This window comes from Dreissena polymorpha, chromosome 14 (genome assembly GCF_020536995.1).
Source record: "Dreissena polymorpha isolate Duluth1 chromosome 14, UMN_Dpol_1.0, whole genome shotgun sequence".
Taxonomy (NCBI): Eukaryota; Metazoa; Mollusca; class Bivalvia; order Myida; family Dreissenidae; genus Dreissena; species Dreissena polymorpha.
The window spans coordinates 8,995,234-9,000,778 of record NC_068368.1 but is presented as its reverse complement, the minus strand read 5'-3'; positions in this window follow the sequence as shown (position 1 = coordinate 9,000,778).

Genomic DNA, 5,545 nt, shown 5'->3' with positions numbered 1-5,545 from the left:
CATGTTTCCGTGGTTGTTTCCGATTTTCCGATTGATATAGGATGTTTTTGCAATATTTCATCACTTCCTGTTTAACTGATTTGTACTTAATCAAAGAAAAAATCTTTTCTTCTTGATAGCATTTTAGATTTTCATTCAGTCAACTGTACCCTTAACATTTACTTCAGCAGCAACTTTTCTGTATCTTGCAAATATACTTTCAACGCCATCGGCGCTCTCGTTGTAATTTGTTTTTGCTTTAACTCGGCTGCTGTGAAAAAAATGCCATGGAGTTATTAACAATCTAACCAACGTACATTTTCTTGTTTACTTTTGTACTGATTGACTTTTGATACTCAGTCTCATGTACAAACTATCATACGCCAGAAATCACTGCTGCTTATAAATTTATTTTGAGCTTAAAAACAAAGATATTGTTATAAGGAATTACTTCCTTAGCACAGTTTGCCAAAGAGCGTTAGCCTTAAAAATGGCAAGCTCTGTTTTAGTGGTTACTCAATACGCAATACGGTTATGCAACAAGGATAAGCACACCCGACTCGGAATCGCTCCCAAGTTTTGTCATTCTTGATGACGCGTGTCTTTAACATAAACGTAATTGTCAATCACACAGTTTTATGACGGGATATAGAAAAGCTTAAATTGTCAGCGTTGTGATGTTATTTTCTCATTAAATCTATTTAAAAGCGTTAACATGGTCCAATCAGTTCCTTTGAAAATACATATTTACAGACGTATGTTCATACTGAGACAGGTTCAAGGACAGGCGAGACAAGGAAACATATTCTTTCACTAGCAGCCAATTACATGACGTCTGCCATTGGGCCTAGCACCATCACAGTTAAATCATGAGGCTGTAATAAAGCCTGATTCTTTCCACTAGCAAACGTTTGGCTCATAGCCCTATTGCGCAGCCGTAATATAAGCCAAATACAGTGCAAAAACCACCAACATGTGCAGCGTACGGACAACACATCACGGTGCGGCTTCACCGCGCTCACGGACAGCGGGCCGCGTCGATTTCTTTGAATATTTAAAATTATCGCTCTGATGGACGTAAGAGGCGATAGAATGGCGCACCCACAGCGTTGCTGTGGACTGCACGGCGCGCACATCGGCGTTCTGCTTTTTTGGACGCCATGGAAGCGCCCATTCCAGTGTTACTTGGGTTTAACAAGTCACTACTTATAAATTCGTCGCACTTGCCTGAAGAAACAAATCGTATCGGTTATAAGTATATAAACCAAATGGATTCATTTCTAACATGGCTAACTGTAACTCTGTATTTTCAAGTAGCCACATCAACGAAACATTTCAACGCATTTATGGAGGTACTGTCAACGCATTTTGCAATCGTTGCTTTAGTATTTAACGCAATAGCAACAGTCGCATTTTTATATTACCGGTAAATTGCGATTTTACGCATTTAGACATTCCTTATTTCGTGTTTGCAGTGATGTAGTCAAACTTAAATTTGACATATTTTATAGGGAACATAAACTATGACTGCTCACTGCAGTAATGTAAAAATATACTACATAGCGCTAATGATGAAATAGTGGATTTGAACTGGGTCGATTCTGCGAAGAGTTATATCGCTGAAAATAACCCTACATTACATTTTTTCTCAATTCGTTTTCAACTTTTTCTTTGCATCGAACATGTAATCACAAAACTAGTATACGGTTCACACCTAGAGAACTCTATTTTAAGGATGTTCGATCTTAGCAACTACGTCTAGAAACGCACTTTCGAAATTACATGTTGCACGTTACTATATGTGTGTAAATTAATTTTAGTGCGACTTATGCATTGTACCAGAAACGGCTTCCTGGTGCAAATAGTGTGCTGCTTAGAAATTAATCAAGAGCTTAAAAATGAACAGTATATTGATGAAAGTAACTATTTTTAATTTGTATTGCCAAACGCCGGAGTCGTACAAAGGGTACCACAGCTTGGTCTGCCAAAAGCGACTTGAGGGTAAGATGTGCGCTTTAAAAATGATAGTTACACTTAAATTTTCAGTTTTAAACGTTACTAAATATGGTAATGCTATAAGGATTCTTTATGTGTAGAGCTAGTATAAAAAAGAGTTCCTGAGGCAAACTCGTAGAAATAATTTACAACGTAATAAAATCGAAACAATTATAAAACTGACTATGTTCGACAAATATCAGATAAGAAAGAAAATTTTATATTGAAGACTGTCTGTCTGTGCTTTGTGGAAGAAGTTACAGCTTTAAAAGTGGCATTACCTGCTCCGTAATATACATAATTGTCGGATGAGTAATCATCGTTGTTTGAACGTGTAGTATTGCTTCGTTACTCCTGCGTTATATCTATGAATCACTTTTTGCTTAAATGCGACTATTTTAGTAACTTATAAAATGTAAAATTCCTTACTTATTTTGTGGAAAAGTCATTTAAAGAAAATACAACTACATCATTTAGTGTCGACAAACGCGTCAATCGAAATAGAATCATTTGAATACTGACTGGAGAATATTATTTTTTAATTTGCACGTGTTCGGCGTCTAATATTTGCGTGCCGATAAACGTATGTTATTCGCTTCATGAAAACCCGACGACAGATTTTCAACCGCTTAAAATGTGTAGCTAGCTGATTTTATTTTCTTATGATAAGTTTCATTCAAATGCATTAACATAGTCTAAGAAATAACCTGAATCTTGGAAAAACAGAAATGTACAGGCGAAGTTTTCTACTGTGATTCAAATAGAGGTCCTCAAAACGTCTTCAAAACGTGTTTTTATACTAGAGTGTAAAATATGCAAATGAAGGTCCTCAGTTTGACGGCTTGTAACGAAAGTCCTCATAACGTATGCATTGAAGAAATATGTGCAACATATGCAAATGATATGCAAATGAAGGTCCTGTTTGTGTAGTCCTCAGAAGTATACTACACATATTTCATCGCTTTAGTTTTCTCCCCATTAGAGAGGGTGTAACAAAGTTCCTTGATAGCGCAATCCATAAACGGCATAAATATGGAAATAACGCATTTTTGGCGAAGCGCTCTGCCCATGGGAAAGGGACGTCCTCATATTCCTGATGTTTAACTCGGTGCTCACATGAGTTGTTGAACAAGTGTGTGTGTGTGTGTGTGTGTGTGTGTGTGTGTGTGTGTGTGTGTGTGTGTGCGTGTGCGCGCGCGCGCGTGCGTGCGTGCATGCGTGCGTGTGTGTGTGCATAAATTTTCCCGGTCTATTTCTCAGCAACTAATGACCGGATTTCAATGAAACTTTATGGGAAGCTTTACTACCAAGAGGAGAGGTCTATATTATCAGCGGTTTCTGGTCGGATGATTTGTCACAGAGTAATGGCTCTTTGAAATGTTCCATTGTACATATAGTGCAATTCTTTCCCGAGCTATTTCTCAGCAACTAATGGCTGGAATTCTATGAAACTTTATGGGAAGCTTCACTAACAAGAGAAGATGTGCATATTATCAGCCGGTTCTAGTTGGATGATTTTTCACAGAGTGATGGCCCTTTGAAATTTCCCATTGTACATATAGTGCAATTCTTGTCGATATAGTGCAATTCTTGTCGGAGCTCTTTCTCAGCAACTAATAACGGGTATTCAATGAAACTTTATAGGAAGCTTCACTATTAACAATAGATGTGCATATTATCAGCCGGTTATATTCGGATGATTTTTCACAGAGTTATGGCCTTTTGAAATTTCCCATCGTACAAATAGTGCAATTCTTGTCCGAGCTATTTCTCAGCAACTTATTACAGAAATTCAATGCAACTTAATTGGAATCTTCACTACCAACAGGAGATGTGCATATTATCAGCCGGTTATGGTCGGATGATTTTCAGCTTAGCTGTTTTTGAAGAAAACCTTAGGTATTGTCATAGCCCTCTCGTCCTTCCGCGGCGTCGTCCTTATTTGTTTTTTCATGTGTATCTCATCGACCTGAACAATTGGAGTGGTGTAAAGGTCAAGGTCAATGATGACCTTCAAGGTCAAAGGTCAAAAAAACAAAATCCAAGCACATTGGCCATAACTTTTGCAATATTGAAGATAGCAACTTTATATTTAGCATGCATGTGTATCTCATGGAGCTGCATATTTTGAGTGGTGAAAGGTCAAGGTCATCCTTCAAGGTCAAAGGTCAAACATTTTCATGTGTATCTCATCGACCTGCACATTTGGAGTGGTGAAAAGGTCAAGGGAAATGATGACCTTCAAGGTCAAAGGTAAAAAATAAATAATCCAAGCACCCTCAGTCGAGCGTTGGCAATAGCTATGCGGTGCTCTTGTTCACAGAGTTATGGCCCTTTGAAATTTTCTATAAACTGTACATATAGTGCAATTCTTGTCCGGGCTATTTCTCCCCAACTACTGACTGGAATTCAATGAAGCTTTATTGGAAGCTTAACTACCTTGAGAAGATGGGCATGTTAGTAGTGGGTTCTGGTTAGATGATTTATTTAGAGAGTTATGGCCCTTTTAAATTTTTAAGTTGCTAAACCATCAATCGTATTATTTTGTCCAAAGTTATGCCCCTCAAGATGTTTCCTTTTATCTGAATATAAAGTGCACTATTGTAACAAAAAATCTTTGGGGAGCATCAACCGTCTCCGATGGTTTCTTGTTGTATGAAGTAAAAATTATTGAAATTCAGTTCATTAAATATATACAAAAAAATTGGCATGTATCATATAACTATGGCTGCACAAATAGCGTATATGATTATGCAGGGTCTTGCTAAAATGTCATTGCCTTTGCCCATGTTATTTTACCCATGAAAGTGTTGAGTGTTTTACTTCTAAAGCAGCTATGCTTAATAAATATATGTTAAGTAAACGAAAACTTAATACTTAAATGTTAACACTTCATACTCTTGCAGCAGCCTGTCATCAACATTGGTCGGTTAATAACAATGGTTGATCAAACACCTGTTTTGTATGCGGTGGATCTGGTTGGGATTCAGTTCTGATTTCTGCATTTCTGTCTTATTTTCTATTCCAGGCTGTTGCTGTGCAATATATCAATAACTGTGTATCCAATAAAGAGTAAAACTGTGAAACTGTTTATTTTCGTCAGCACAAAATCTCGTCATTTTTATAGTTTTATTATAACGACGTATTATTATGATGTTTACAATGTTTATCAAATCTTGACATGGGACAGGCAACGGTCATGTGGTTCCCCGCTTTCAATTAATGATCATCACAACGCTTGAAAACAGTAAAATACAATTCAACCACTCAATGATGTGTCGCCTACGTCACAAAACAAGGTGCAATATTTGACTGGTTCTAAGAATCACACTTGGAGTTTGTTACGTCACCATCAAATACAGCCAGTTCGTCGGTTGGTTTAATTTATTTTAAAGTTAAAAAATCTGTAGAAGAAAAGTAAACATAAATTAGTCCTTTTTTACATATTTTAAGTTTCGTGTTCTTTTATTAAATGATTTACATGTTGTTGTTTTTTTGTCGGACACAAGGTCTGACAATTTCGGAAATATTTTTGGACCTCGTCATATTTTATCGGATTTGTCCGAGGTCC